Genomic DNA, 16670 nt, shown 5'->3' on the forward strand with positions numbered 1-16670 from the left:
ATCTGAGCATAGAGCCCCATCATTTTTTTTATTTTTTAAATTCACCAGCTCAGGCGTAACAATCAAACTGCATTCAAATAAATAGTTTACCTTTGACGATCTTCATCTGTTTGCAATTCCAATGCTCATTGTTACACAATGAATGATATTTTGTTTGATAAAATCCATTTTTATAGCCTAACACGAAACATTTTGTGAACCGCTTGTGTCGTGAATTCCGTCTCATTCCATTCGACGACACATTCCAGGTAAATAACACACACAGAACGTGACTTCTCCAGTCATGTTTGGTTTCACTGCAATCAACTGGTTTGTTTGTAACACAATCAAAACTGATGGGCCATTTCGCAGGACGTATTGACTGAAAGAAACCGATTTGAAGACAACAAGTCATGACATCATTGTGCACCAATGATTTGCCCGCTGTTTCGTTGATTGACTGTCTTTTAACCCAATGAACACGGATCGTCTTGAAATCTAGCTGAGCTGAGCTAAACGGCAATACGCCATGTTTATGTGTTGCAAGACCAACCCATGTAGTAAGCTCCAGCATAAAGTGAGTCATTAGCTATTGAAGTTTTCAATCATTATGGAGAGGGAAAGCAAAATATAAGTCTAGATATACAGATGTACACACAATTTTTTAATAAATTGATTGGGAAGGTGACAGAGATTGTTGTTGGACGATTCATTTAGCGATTGTGGAGTAATATTTTTTGAACGGGAGAGGACATCGTTTTGGACTGGTAAGTTCTTATCATGCTAATGCCCTTGTTTTAAATGAATAATATAACATATGTGATTTTATTTTTATTTTAGAAGCAACATATAAACATGTAATGTCATGAAATGTGAGATGCGTGTGTCTGCCGCCCCACCCCAACCCACATGAAATAGACTATTTGAGGCTGTTGAGGAGAGGGCAGGACCACATCAATGGCCAAAGTGAAATGGAGACAGTAGATACAGCTGGTCTGTTGTAATATAATAAAGACAGTAGATCTAGCTGGTCTGTCATAATATAATAGAGACAGTAGATCTAGCTGAAATGTCATAATATAAATGAGACAGTAGATCTAGCAGGTAATAATAATATAATAATATATTCAACCTAATATATTCAACCTTCAACTCTCTATATATATCTGTTTATTATACCTGTTGATACAGGGCTCATATGTGAAACTATTCTAACTGAACATTTTCTTTCACAGTGACACTTACTCCGAATGAGAGCCTTATCCGGTGTCCTGTGTGAATTTAAGTATGCTCTCTCTAATTCTCTCTTTCTCTCAGAGGATCTGAGCCCGAGGACCATGTGTCAGGACTACCTGGCATGATGACTCCTTGCTGTCCCCAGTCCACCTGGCCTTGCCGCTGTTCCAGTTTCAACTGTTCTGCCTGCGGCTATGGAACCCTAAACTGTTCATTTTTACTCTTGAGGTGCTGTCCTGTTGCACCCTCTACAACCACTGTGATCTCCACCCCGCACAGCCAGAAGAGGACTGGCCTCCCCTCATAGCCCGGTTCCTCTCTAGGTTTCTGCCTTTCTAGGGAGTTTTTCCTAGACGCCGTGCTTCTACACCTGCATTGCTTGCCGTTTGGGGTTTTAGGCTGGGGTTATATAAATAGATTTGATAGAGGACTGAGGGTCTTCCAAATATTGAAAGTGTGTAAATAGTTACCCATGTTATTTTGTAAATGTATATTTTTTTTCATACACTGCTCAAAAGAATAAAGGGAACAACGCAATGTAACTAACTCCAAGTCAATCACACTTCTGTGAAATCAAACTGTCCACTGATTGACAATAAATGTCACATTCTGTTGTGCAAATGGAATAGACAACAGGTGGAAATGATAGGCAATTAGCAAGACACCCCCAATAAAGGAGTGGTTCTGCAGGTGGGGACCACAGACCACTTCTCAGTTCCTATGCTTCCTGGCTGATGTTTTGGTCACTTTTGAATGCTGGCGGTGCTTTCACTCTAGTGGTAGCATGAGACAGAGTCTACAACTCACACAAGTGGCTCAGGTAGTGCAGCTTATCCAGGATGGCACATCAATGCGAGCTGTGGCAAGAAGGTTTGCTGTGTCTGTCAGCGTAGTTTCCAGATCATGGAGGCGCTACCAGGAGACAGGCCAGTACATCAGGAGACGTGGAGGAGGCCAACAACCCAGCAGCAGGACCGCTACCTCCGCCTTTGTGCAAGGAGGAGCACTGCCAGAGCCCTGTAAAATTACCTCTAGCAGGCCACAAATGTGCATGTGTCTGCCCTCAGACTCCATGAGGGTGGTATGAGGACCGATGTCCACACGTGGGGGTTGTGCTTACAGCTCAACACCGTGCAGGACGTTTGATATTTGCCAGAGAACACCAAGATTGGCAAATTCGCCACTGGCGCCCTGTGCTCTTCACAGATGAAAGCAGGTTCACACAGAGCACGTGACAGAGTCGCCGTGGAGAACGTTCTGCTGCCTGCAACATCCTCCAGCATGACCGGTTTGGCGGTGGGTCAGTCATGGTGTGGGGTGGCTTTTCTTTGAGGGGCCGAACAGCCCTCCATGTGCTCGCCAGAGGTAGCCTGACTGCCATTAGGTACCGAGATGAGATCCTCAGACCCCTTGTGAGACCATATGCTGGTGCGGTTGGCCCTGGGTTCCTCCTAATGCAAGACGATGCTAGACCTCATGTGGCTGGAGTGTGTCAGCAGTTCCTGCAAGAGGAAGGCATTGATGCTATGGACTGGCCCACCCGTTCCCCAGACCTGAATGCAATTGAGCACATCTGGGACATCATGTCTCCCTCCATCCACCAACGCCACGTTGCACCACAGACTGTCCAGGAGTTGGCAGATGCTTTAGTCCAGGTCTGGGAGGAGATCCCTCCACCTCATCAGGAGCATGCCCAGGCGTTGTAGGGAGGCCATACAGGCACGTGGAGGCCACACACACTACTGAGCCTCATTTTGACTTGTTTTAAGGATATTACATCAAAGTTGGATCAGCCTGTAGTGTGGTTTTTCACTTTAATTTTGAGTGTGACTCCAAATCCAGACCTCCATGGGTTGATAAATTTGATTTCCATTGATAATTTGTGTGATTTTGTTGTCAGCACATTCAACTATGTAAAGAAAAAAGTATTTAATAAGAATATTTCATTCATTCAGATCTAGGATGTATTATTTTAGTGTTCCCTTTATTTTTTTCAGCAGTGTATATTTTTTACTCAATAATATTTTTTTTCCCTCAATTCTTTGGGGGGGGGTAGAAAACCATTTTGGTATTTTGTGTATAGTTATTTGTTTCAAAATGTATACCTTCACCAATTTGGCCACTTTTGGGCTACTTGTGTGGGACACCTGGGTGACTTCATGATAAATGTCATGTAAGCACACTCATTTGGGAAGTTATCATTCTGAAACTTTGCACAAGTACTGTTGCCCTCTTATATTTCTCACTGAAATTGTCCCCATCATCCTATCTGAATGTTTGTTATATCTTGTTCATTTTAAAGATAAAAAAATAAAAGTATGGTTTTCTTCATTGTGCTATATTCTCCTACATTCAATTCACATGTACACAAACTTCATAGTGTTTTCTTTCAAATGGTACCAAGAATATGCATATCCTTGGTTCTGTGCCTGAGCTACAGGCTGTTAGATTTGGGTATATCTTCAGGCGGAAATTGCACAAAGTAGGGGGGAGCTGTAAGAGGTTAAAAGGAACCACCAGCTTTCATTTGTTCTCATGTTCTGAGCAAGGAACTTAAATGTTAGCTTTCTTACATGGCACATATTTCACTTTTACTTTCTTCTCCAACACTTTGTTTTTGCATTATTTAAATCAAATTGAACATGTTTCATTATTTATTTGAGGCTAAATTGATTTTATTTATGTATTATATTAAGTTAAAATAGGTGTTCATTCAGTATTGTTGCAATTGTCATTATTACAAATACATTTTTTTATGTTTTTCATTTTTTATTTAAATAAATAAAAATCGGCAGATTAATCGGCATCAGCTTTTTTTTGGGCCTCCAATAATCGGCACCGGTGTTAAAAAAATCATAATCAGTCGACCTCTAATGTGAACATTCATCATGCAGGCCCAACATAAACATGTGAAGCCATGGAGAGGCTTAGCTCTTACCATGCTTCTCGCCACGCTGCAGGACCATGAGCTTCAGCTTCTCCGGGGGCACATAGTCACCGTCCTTCTCCTCCACAAAGGGTGACAAGTGGGGCGGCAGCGTCACCCCCAGGAAGTAGTCCTCCACGGGCAGGCGCATCTTGGCGTTGACCGAGTCAAACACCCACTGGGGCTGGATGTAGTACCTGGAACAGAACACGACCACCAATTAGTTACACACCAGCCAGTCTCCTTTACAGACAAGGTTTCTACATAGACATCAAACTTGGTTGAAATAATAGTTGTCTTCTTTCAGATACTTTTCTGGAGTACCAGATGGGTGTGGTTTGCACCTTTGGGATATTTATGCCCAGTCAGTCGAGTCAACCCACCTTTGAATGTAACATTTCAAAGTTCCATGAAGATTGGAGACCATTTACACATTAGCAAGTTGTGGATGTGTTGTATGTACATCACACTACAGGCGAATGTAATCACAACAACCAAATGAATGAATGTGGGCAGGAGTTAGCAGGCCCATAATAGAGGCATTATGTACCCTATGTATAGCTAAGCTCTATGAAGCGACATAAAAGGAAGAGGACATGGTCTGTCACGCATGACTCTGAACCCCCCACCCCTCCACCCACTCCCTTGATAACAGGGGTCTTTTGAGTGACCAGAGCAGGAAGAGCCCTCTCAAAGGGGCCATTGTGGGGATGAGCTGAGCCCATCTCTGTGGGGGGGGGGCTGAAAGAGAATGCAAACAGAAAGCCTCTGGTCCCTTGGGTCTGTAAGTAGCCTTGGAAAATACATTTGTTGATTTGAAAGAGGGGTTGGGTTGTATCAGGGCCGACATTATGGGCAGCCCATCCTACCGTACCTCCTTGACCGTCCAAATAAAATATTGGCCAAGACACGTGCCGACAGACGCATTAATCTCAGTTAAAGCATCCGAGCGAGCGAAATCAAGATATTTTCTACCGTTTGAATTTGTCGGCTTTAGGCCTATGTATTTTACCTAGTTGACGATGGAAGATAGGCCTACTGCTGCATCTGAGTTCTACACTCATTTCTGGATCAGTGTATCAATGTCCACATGGCAGAGGTTAGTGCTCTCGCCATAGTTGAATTTGAACCTTAATATGTTTATTCAGATATTTATGATTAACCACGTGCAGATTATTTTGAGAAATGAAAACATTATTGAAATTAAACTGTTTCATGAAATACGCATAAAAAATGTATCAACTGGCACGCAGCAGATCAGTAGAAGAGAAGTAGTAGTAGAGAGCGAGAGTTGCACCCCTTCTGAAAAAACCTACACTCGATCCCTCCGATGTCATCAACTACAGACCAGTATCCCTTCTCTCTTTTCTCTCCAAAACTCTTGAGCGTGCCGTCCTTGGCCAGCTCTACCGCTATCTCTCTCAGAATGACCTTCTTGATCCAAATCAGTCAGGTTTCAAGACTAGTCATTCAACTGAGACTGCTCTTCTCTGTATCACGGAGGCGCTCCGCACTGCTAAAGCTAACTCTCTCTCCTCTGCTCTCATCCTTCTAGACCTATCGGCTGCCTTCGATACTGTGAACCATCAGATCCTCCTCTCCACCCTCTCCGAGTTGGGCATCTCCGGGCGGCCCACGCTTGATTGCGTCCTACCTGACAGGTCGCTCCTACCAGGTGGCGTGGCGAGAATCTGTCTCCTCACCACGCGCTCTCACCACTGGTGTCCCCAGGGCTCTGTTCTAGGCCCTCTCTTATTCTCGCTATACACCAAGTCACTTGGCTCTGTCATAACCTCACATGGTCTCTCCTATCATTGCTATGCAGACGACACACAATTAATCTTCTCCTTTCCCCCTTCTGATGACCAGGTGGCGAATCGCATCTCTGCATGTCTGGCAGACATATCAGTGTGGATGACGGATCACCACCTCAAGCTGAACCTCAGCAAGACGGAGCTCCTCTTCCTCCCGGGAAGGACTGCCCGTTCCATGATCTCGCCATCACGGTTGACAACTCCATTGTGTCCTCCTCCCAGAGCGCTAAGAACCTTGGCGTGATCCTGGACAACACCCTGACGTTCTCAACTAACATCAAGGCGGTGTCCCGTTCCTGTAGGTTCATGCTCTACAACATCCGCAGAGTACGACCCTGCCTCACACAGGAAGCGGCGCAGGTCCTAATCCAGGCACTTGTCATCTCCCGTCTTGATTACTGCAACTCGCTGTTGGCTGGGCTCCCTGCCTGTGCCATTAAACCCCTACAACTCATCCAGAACGCCGCAGCCCGTCTGGTGTTCAACCTTCCCAAGTTCTCTCACGTCACCCCGCTCCTCCGCTCTCTCCACTGGCTTCCAGTTGAAGCTCGCATCCGCTACAAGACCATGGTGCTCGCCTACGGAGCTGTGAGGGGAACGGCACCTCAGTACCTCCAGGCTCTGATCAGGCCCTACACCCAAACAAGGGCACTGCGTTCATCCACCTCTGGCCTGCTCGCCTCCCTACCACTGAGGAAGTACAGTTCCCGCCTCAGCCCAGTCAAAACTGTTCGCTGCTCTGGCCCCCAATGGTGGAACAAACTCCCTCACGACGCCAGGACAGCGGAGTCAATCACCACCTTCCGGAGACACCTGAAACCCCACCTCTTCAAGGAATACCTAGGATAGGGTAAGTAAGGGTAAGTAATCCTTCTCACCCCCTTCTCCCCCCACCCCCAACAAGATTTAGATGCAAGTGGCTGTTCCACTGGTTGTCATAGGTGTTTGCACCAATTTGTAAGTCGCTCTGGATAAGAGCGTCTGCTAAATGACTTAAATGTAAATGTAAATGTAGAAATTGTAGGAAAAATTGTAAACTCCCCCAAACTTGAAACACACAAGCTGCCTATGTTCTCCACTATTACATTCATAAAAAAAAAATTTAAAAGGTAAAATGCACAAACGCGTGCACACGTAAAATGTCCCTTGAAAAAAAACACACCCCCAAAAGAAAATGCCCGTCCAACTGATTCGTTCTGGCGCTGGATCTGGGTTGTATCCAGTTTTGTTTCTTCCTAAAGATCATTCCAATATTTTTTATGAATTGCAAGACATTTGCAACGGCTGTAACGACTGCAAATATTGGTAGATCCAGCGGGCCTGTTCACCTGTTGATGTACTGCTTGTCTATGTCGGGCCTGTCCACAATCTGATGGGTAATGGTCTCATCAGTCACGTCGTAGGTACCACCGATGCAGAGGGACTTGTCCCATGACACCTCGGCACCAAAACACCTGTCAGATAGAGAGAGATCAATAAAAATAAACAATGGATCACTTCACTCTGCATCAAAGCTCTTCTTTGAGGTGCGGTGTAGCATGGAACCAGTCCCTAAAACCTTCAGTTTGCATTTGGCCTGCTTTTACTTCACATGGTGCAATAACATTATTGAGCAGCCCAGACTGGCTGGGGTGTGTGCAATGATTTATAGATACACACTAGATGACTGATAGGGGAAACTGTGTTGAAGCCACTGTGCATTCATCATGGCACTCCCCCATCAATGTAAACTATTTATTTTAAGCTATAGAAATGCATTTATTAATGTCTACATTTGAATTTGCAACATTTATTCTATTAGACATCTTAAAGCATACTTTTACATTATAGTATGTGAGCTAAACATTAAAATATATAACATTCTCCTTATAGTATACTTTGAGATTAACAATGTTACTGTCCCACGACAACAACAAAAAATAAATAATTGAAGTATTTTGAAATTCCACTCATTACTCTGGAGGACTGCTCCTACCGGGGAGTGCCAATACGGCCTACCGGTGGCTTCAAAGCCTCTCAATGGCCAATACATAGCATCACCAATCCAGGGTTTATAGACATCATTGGGTGTGTGTGGTGGTGGGCTGGTTCTCACCTCAAGATAAAAGCCAGTGACTCTCTGGGAACTTCCCTGTTCAGGAAGAAATTGAGCCCCTCAAAAAGTCTATTCTGGGCCTCCTGCTCTTTCTGCTCCTTCTCTCTGGCCTCCATGTTCTCTAGGTCCTCCTGAAGAGACAAGGGGTGGGGGGTGAAAGGAGATGGGGAAAGCAGTTGGTGGGTTGGGATTGGTTTCTTCATGTTGTTTACAAACCTCATCCCTTGAAAACATAGGTGTGCTCCCCAGTCTTAAGCCTTCCGTGTGCTTCAGTTTGCGCCTAGCCGAACTCAGCTAGGTGAACTGAACAAGTGTGCTTGCATACTCCCTTAATATCTTTGCTTGAAAAATGAGAAAATAAGCAGCAATTGTACCATTTGTCCATCTTGAGACATTAAAATAGTCAAGAAATCAGTAATTAAATATTTGTCGCGCAATTTTACATCTAAGACGTTTGGTGCAGTATTTCTCAAGTAAAAAATTGTGGATGAAAAGGATTCATATCTCGTTGAATGACAAACACTTTACTGAAGAATCCCTACTGTTTGCCAATCACAGATAAAGGGGTGTAGATTTCAGCTTCTGAACTTCGGCTTGCCTCAAGGAAAATTTTGTGCACGAACACCCGAAAAAAAACCTTGCCGAAGAATATATGCACAAACTGTTCCGAACTGTTTTGGATGGTGACCAAAATCAGCTAGCAGGCACACGGCCCGCCACAAGGAGTCGTTAGAGCTTAAATGGGACAAGAAAATCTCAGCCGGCCAAACCCTCCCCTAACCTGGACGACACTTGGCCAATTGTGCGCTGCCTCATGGGTCTCCAAGTCACGGCCCGCTGTAACACTGTCTGGTATCGAACCTGGGGCTGTAGTGACAACCCAAGCACTGCAATGCAGTGCCTTAGACCACTGCGCCACTTGGGAGGCCCTGACAGCTCTTTTCATTGTTTTGTCTACAACATATCTTTATTAGCCTATGTAATTGTAAAATATGGACCTTGTAGCTGTCTTAAGGCCATGACGTGAGATTATTGTGGACTACAGGAAAAAGAGGACCGAGCACACCCCCACTCTCATCGACAGGGCTGCAGTGGAGCAGGTTGAGAGCTTCAAGTTCCTTGGTGTCCACATCAACAAACTAACATGGTCCAAGCACACCAAGACAGTCGTGAAGAGGGCACAACAAAAACCTATTCCCCCTCAGGAGATTGAAAAGGTTTGGCATAGGTCCTCAGATCCTCAAAAGGTTTTACAGCTGCACCATCCTGACTGGTTGCATCACTACCTGGTATGACAACTGCTCGGCCTCCGACTGCATGGCGCTACAGAGGGTAGTGCGAACGGCTCAGTACATCACTGGGGCCAAGCTTCCTGCCATCCAGGACCTCTATATCAAGCGATGTCAGAAGGCCCAAATAATTGTCGGACTCCAGCCACCCGAGTCATAGACTGTTCTCTCTGCTACCACACAGCAAGCAGTACCACAAGCCCCAAGTCTAGGTCCAAGAGGCTTCTAAACAGCTCTTACCCCCAAGCCATAAGACTCCTGAACACCTAATCAAATGGCAACCCAGACTATTTGCATTGCCCCCCCCCCTTTTATGCCACTGCTACTCTTATCATCATCTATGCAGTCACTTTAATAAGTCTACCTTCACGTACATATTACCTCAACTGGTGCCCCTGCACATTGTGCCGGTCGGTACCCCTCTGTATATAGTCTCGCTATTGTTATTTTACCGCTGCTCTTTAATTATTTGTTACTTTTATTTCTTGTCCACATTTTTTAAACTGCGTTGTTGATTAGGGACTCGTAAGTAAGCATTTCACTGTAAAGGTCTACTACACCTGTTGTATTCGATGCATGTGACAAATAAAATTAGATTTTGATTTGAAATCAGCTAAAGGCAAAGCAGGTTGATGATCCAAATGGTGCAAGCACCATATCATACAAAATACACACGGACAATAGCCCAAAATAAATAGCCTCTATCAGGTTTAACCTGTACCATCTGAACGGACTCCGGTAGCAGGCAAGGCTGTACACCAGGGCTGGGCGAAAAGGCAAATATATTGTGATAATTTAAATTTTTTCATTTGATAATGATCACAATTTTAATCAAATAATGTTTAAAAGGTGCATATCTGCTTTACACTCAAGAATGCCTGAACAAGCCAAAGGCTTTAATGTTTTTTATTTATTGTCAGAAGTAGAACTCAAATAAAATTTTAACTCCACTTTTTATTATTATTTTTTTTTTTTAAGCTGTAAACCCTTACAAGTCATGAACAAGCAATACAAATAAATAGTGTAAGTCAATATGCATTAGAACTGTTAGAAACCATGTGTAGGGCAGTTGAGGACATCATGGAAGTTGGGGAGCAGAGTTAGAATCCATATTGCCTCTTCTGCCTTGAGCTAAAAAAAAAAAATTAAAAAGTGTTTATTGTCAGTTTATGTTGGGGTAGTTGTCTTACAAGTTAAAAGAAAGACAAGTCTGTCTACAGTCTCTGGCTTTAAAGCTGCCCTATGGCAGGTCATCATGTTTCCACCTGTGCTAAAAACACGCTCTGAGGGGGAGCTGGTCGCAGGAATGCACAGGTAGCGCTTTGCCAGGTGGCTGACTTGGGGCAAGTTTTTGGGGGTTGGATCTTCCGCCAGTGCAGTGGATTGGTTTCACTGTCAGCATCAGGAGACTGAAGGTAGCAACTGAGTTCCTTTTCTACCAGCTGGATTTCATTAAGACCTGTGGTGGAGGAGCATGGCTTAAAAACATTTTTTTTAAATGCCCAGTAACTTTCTCTTTTCAGCTGCCAGTTGTGGTGAAGCAGTATCCATTGTAATGCAGACTTTTCGGTCTTGACTGAGTCCCCAGGAGGCAAGAGCGTCAATGAGCCCCTCTGCTATAGCGTCACCCGTGTGATCGTCGGGATGATTGGAGGCATTTATTTAGAAGATTCCACTCTATCAATATAGTTGATAGTGAGGCTAATATAAGGCTGACGTGCAACTAGACCACAGATCAGTAGTAGTAAAATACGCAAAATCTGTCTTGCGCTGTTCCTCAACTTTTTCCCTACACTCGGTGTAATGTTTAGGCAGTGCGGTGTGAGAAATGTTTGCGGCCAGGGAGCGCGTACCTGGGGTTAATAGTTGATAAGCCTCTTGAAACCTTCCTTTTCGACTGTACTAATTGGTAGCATGTCCTTAGCAATGCATAATAGCATTTGTGAGTGTCTGTCTTCTTGATGTTGGCTCGTAGGGAATAAAAGCGGTCAGTGCTTACTGCTTCGGGCGAAGATGCCGAGATTGGCGTTTAGCAATACCGTGGCGCAAACTCAAACTTCAAAAGGGTGATTTTGCTTCAGATGGTGAAAAAGTTGTCGTATTACCAGATTTGATAGCCACCTGTCTACGGCACAATTTGCACCGGATATTGCTCTGCTCTTTGTCCGACGTCAAAAAGTCAAACCACTACCAAATAAGTGAACCCTTTTTATCAATAATTTCTTCGTTGGAAGCTTCTCCTTCTCCATGGCTATCACTGCCACTGTTTTCTCCTACATCACTCATTTTGTGGTTAATAGTGGCTTCTCCATCACTCAAGGTGCGAAGTGGTTTTTAGTGGGCGTATACCTCTCCACGTGCATATTGTTAATTCTCCGCATGTTCCTGCTACGTCAGAGGTGAAATTGACATTATCGAAAATTCATCTAAATATGTTTTATATCGTTATTGAGGGAGGTAATTCTCGATAATTATTGATATTGATTTATCGCCCAGCCCTACTGTACACCCTCATCTTGAGAAACCAAATCAAATCTGTCTAACAGGAGCTCAAACAGGTAGACATACATAATACAAGCACTTGGCCCCCAGTACCATACAATTGGCAATTACAAAACTGGTTCGACAACGCAATTTCCACATTGGGGAGCATAGGTGATGAGCAGCGCTCATGGTGGGTCTACACCACAGTAATAATTCATTTTAACAACAAATTCCAAATGCAAGCTTCATTAGTAAGTTATCAATGTCAAGCAATTGTTACATACCAAAAGACCAATAGGCCTATGCTAGTAATTGTTGCCCCATTGCTTGTGAGCTAGCAAAGTAACAGTTAAGGTTGGTGATCAACATTTTTTGCAGACACACACACCATGGTAAGCCTCTCTCCCTACAATTTGACATTTGCGCTGCACCCAATCCTATAGCTCTACAGCAAATCCATCTGTTCGCTAGCACACCCGACCTGTGTTGATTGACAAGTTTGCTGGTCCAGAGTGCCAAGTGTGTGTTTCACTAGCCAATCTGTTGCAGCTGTTTTTTTGTTTTTTTGCAAAGGCGATGCTGCAGCTACTGTCTCTTGCCGAGTGTAGCGTAATCCACGAATACCCAGAAAACAAGTGACAAAAGATTGCAAACCCTGGCCAGAAAATTTTAAGTCATCAGACATTAAGTCAAGTCTCAAGTCAAAGTTGTGTCCACATCTCGATCTCCCAACAACTGTCCCAGAGTCAGTTTGGAATAGGCTATTTCTTTCGAGAAGCTGACCAACATAATAGGTCAACTTTTCAACAATGGGGGAGAGTTGATTGACATAGGCTATTGATTTTGCTGTTCATTACTCATCTTGTTTCCTAAGGAAAATTAAATGTGCACAGTTGTTAACGTTTTCAAAGTGCACATCAGAAGTTATAGACCACACATCGTTACATCCTCAACTTGCATGTTGTGTAAATATGAATTACCATAATCTAAATGAGATTGTCATTCTGAGCACCGTGGGTGGACACTCTAATCAGGTTACTCACCCAATGCATACGGGTCCGGCAGACTTCTCAAATGTCCGGGAAATTAAAAATGTTGCCGGTCAAATGTCCGGTGACAAATTTCGAACAGAAACCATGGTTCAAAAACCATCAGCTCTTGAGCAATCATTTAAATGCCTAGTATACAATACATTGGCAGGAATGAGCACTTCTCTGTTGACCGAACAATTGACCGGCAATATTTTTAAGGACATCAACATCAAATAGAGGATGACTTTTGTATAACTATCCATTCAAGATGAGTGGAGGCTACAAATAGTTCCTTCACCTACATCCTGAAGATTTAGCAAAGAAAGTGATTTCTAAATGAATGAAATGAAATGAAATGTGACCGTGGGACGCATTGGTTCTAACACACCCCTGACCACCTGGTAGCCAGTTTATTCAGTGTGTCACCTTACCCCGTCAGCAGGGAACTGGTCGTGCTGGTTCTCCTCCTCCTACGCGGTGGCAACCACACGCACCAAGCTGGCACTCAGGGCAGACAGTTTCTGTAGAGAGCATGAAACCCACCGGTTCAGTTTTCCTCACACACCGCTTCAAAACTACACATCTCTACTGACAGAGTAGCATCAAGGTAGGGCAGGTAACCCACAACAATGAAGAGAGGGCTGGCTGTCCCTCATCAAGCAAATATAACTTCTATCCATTTATTTGTATCAATACATATGTGATGAAAGGCCCACCTCCAAGTAGCTCTCAGAGTCCATGGCGTAGTCCTCCTCGTGTTCGGCCTTCAGCTCCGACTTAGCTTTGCTGTCCAGCTGGAGGGAGGGTTGTGGTTAGCAACAGCTCCGACACACAACAATTAGCAGGCCAATGATCTCTGTATATTACTAGACTATATACAGTTGAAGTCGGAGGTTTACATACACCTTAGACAAATGCATTTAAACTCAGTTTGTCACAATTCCTGACATTAATCCTAGTAAAAATGCCAGTCTTAGGTCAGTTAGGATCAACACTTTATTTAAAGAATGTGAAATGTCAGAATAATAGTAGAGTATTTTTTTCATCACATTCCCTGTGGGTCAGAAGTTTACATACACTCAATTAGTTTACAGGCCTTATTCGCACATGCTTTTTCAGGCCTTGCTCGCACATGCTTTTTCAGTTCTGCCCACAAATGTTCTATAGGATTGAGGTCAGGGATTTGTGATGGCCTCTCCAGTACCTTGACTTTGTGGCCTTAAGCAATTTTGCCACAAAATGGGGTCATTGTCCATGTGCAGTTGCAATCCGTAGTCTGGCTTTTCCATGGCGGTTTTGGAGCAGTGGCTTCTTTCTTGCCGAGCGGCCTTTCAGGTTATGTGGATATAGATACTTTTGTGCCTGTTTCCACCAGCATCTTCATATGGTCCTTTGCTGTTGTTCTGGGATTGATTTGCACTTTTCACACCAAAGTACGTTCATCTCTAGGAGACAGAGCTCGTCGCCATACCTGAGCGGTATGATGGCTGCATGGTCCCATGGTGTTTATACTTGGGTACTATTGTTTGTACAGATAAACACCCTTACCTTCATGCGTTTGGAAATTGCTCCCAAGGATGAACCAGACTTGTGGAGGTCCACAACATTTTTTCTGAGGTCTTGGGTGATTCCTTTTGATTTTCCCATGATGTCAAGCAAAGAGGCACTGAGTTTGAAGGTAGGCCTTGAAATACATCCACAGGCGCACCTCCAATTGACTCAAAATTTGTCAATTAGCCTATCAGAAGCTTATAAAGCCATGACATCATTTTCCAAGCTGTTGAAAGGCACAGTCAACTTAGTGCATGTAAACTTCTGACCCACTGGAATTGTGATACAGTGAATTATACGTGAAATAATCTGTCTGTAAACAATTGTTGGAAAAATTACTTGTGTCATGCAAAGTAGGTGTCCTAACCGACTTGCCAAAACTATAGTTTGTTAACAAGAAATTTGTGGAGTGGTAGAAAAACAAGTTAATGACCCCAACCTAAGTATGTCAACTTCCGACTTCAACTGTACGTTCATCAACAGAAGGAACATTGTGATAAAAAAAAGCACTGCTTATGATGTGCGATGGCTGAAGTCAGTGAAGAACAAATTCTTATTTTCAATGACGGCCTAGGAACAGTGGGTTAACTGCCTGTTCAGGGGCAGAACGACAGATTTGTACCTTGTCGGCTCGGGGATTTGAACTTGCAACCTTTCGGTTACTAGTCCAACGCTCTAACCACTAGGCTACCCATATAGCATATGGGTTTCGGCGGGGTAGCCGAACTAGGCTACCCCGCCGCCCCTGTAGCAAAACGTTTTGCAACAGGATAACAAAAACAAGCATTTGTCATTGGACAGGTTAAGGAAGTCACTCCTTGTTTCAGTCTGTTATCTTCCCTTGGTGCCTAATGAACACAACCCAGGTTTAGGCCAGGTGCTGGGTTACCTTGGGTGGGTAGACCAGGTTAAGTGTCTGGTAGAGGCGGAAGTTGATGAAGCAAAAGAGGGTGGTGTACATCTCCGTGAAGGTAGCCATTACTCTATAGTCCACATCTGTTGGGTGCTGGGGGACATAAAACAGACAGATTATTATTAGTCTGAACGCTTGTATTGTAAAGTCTATTTTTATTTTATCTTTATTTAACTAGGCAAGTCAGTTAAGAACAAATTCTTATTTTCAATGACTGCTCGGGGGTTTGAACTTGCAACCTTCCGGTTACTAGTCCAATGCTCTAACCACTAGGCTACCCTGCCGCCCAATGTCGAGGCCCCATCAACCACATGTCAAGCTACTTTAATTTAAAAACAATTAACAGCATCAACGTAAAGTATTTAACCCCCCCCATGGTCGATATCTGCACACCGTGGAAATAGAACTAGCATAAATTTCAAAATTCCCCATAAAAATCTCAGTTTAAGCTAGAAATATTTTTTATCACAAAATTGTATGTAACGTCCAAACGATTTTGCCTATAAACTATTTTGACTCCTCTATGGAAGAGGACTCGCACAAACACAATGGTGTTCTCCGTTTTGTGGTGATCTCCCAGAAGCGACTTGTTTGCAGATCAGCTGTACCGACTTCACACATTGGTGTATTGCACAATACTTCCCCAACTCCAGAGCTCATGCTTTCTGAGGATGTAACAGTGATGTCTAATCTATCAAGAACTTTGAGAGCCTATTGTACACACACACTGAATGGGTTTTAATGTTGTACAGTAAGCTTGGGCCCTGCTAGTCAAGCAGGATGTTAAGAGAGGAAGTATCATAGCAGTGCTGTACAGTTCTGCTACCTTTGTAATCCAACTATTTCATATGGATCAGAAATTACCTAGGTTGAATTTGGTTGAGTTACTTTCTTCACCAGCTTTTTGAAAGAGGTTGGAATCAAAGTATGATGCCATGGTACTTAAAATCAGATACCACCGTTCTATCATGTATTAGCATATTTATGTTAGGGAACGCCAACTCTATGAAGTGCGTGTGTGCAATAACAAAATTTGCCCCTGCACTCAAACAAAATGTATTGAAACTTTGACAAAAGGTAGTCTACAAAACTAAGTCCACACTGTAACAGATTCTAGTTTTTGGAACAGAAAAGTGTATTGAAATCAAATGTTTCATCAATGAGAAAATTCCCATAATGTTGGCCAACATCCATCTGGCTCCATCTTCTCCCACTGGGCTTCCTCTCATCACCACATTTGGTGGTGAGTGGAAATGCCAAACGGATGCTTCAGATTTATACATCCAGTGAAACATCTGGCTCACAATGCTGTAAATTGGTTAATAAACCAATAACAAAGAGTGTTCTAAAAC

The 16670-nt window shown here is 43.5% G+C and overlaps 1 pseudogene; it reads right to left on the reverse strand.

The window, feature by feature from the left end:
- The window catches only part of LOC118392925 (pescadillo homolog), a 30814-nt pseudogene that overhangs the window by 11040 nt on the left and 3104 nt on the right, over nt 1-16670 (reverse strand).

The sequence above is a fragment of the Oncorhynchus keta genome, chromosome 14, assembly GCF_023373465.1.
Source record: "Oncorhynchus keta strain PuntledgeMale-10-30-2019 chromosome 14, Oket_V2, whole genome shotgun sequence".
NCBI classification, from domain to species: domain Eukaryota; kingdom Metazoa; phylum Chordata; class Actinopteri; order Salmoniformes; family Salmonidae; genus Oncorhynchus; species Oncorhynchus keta.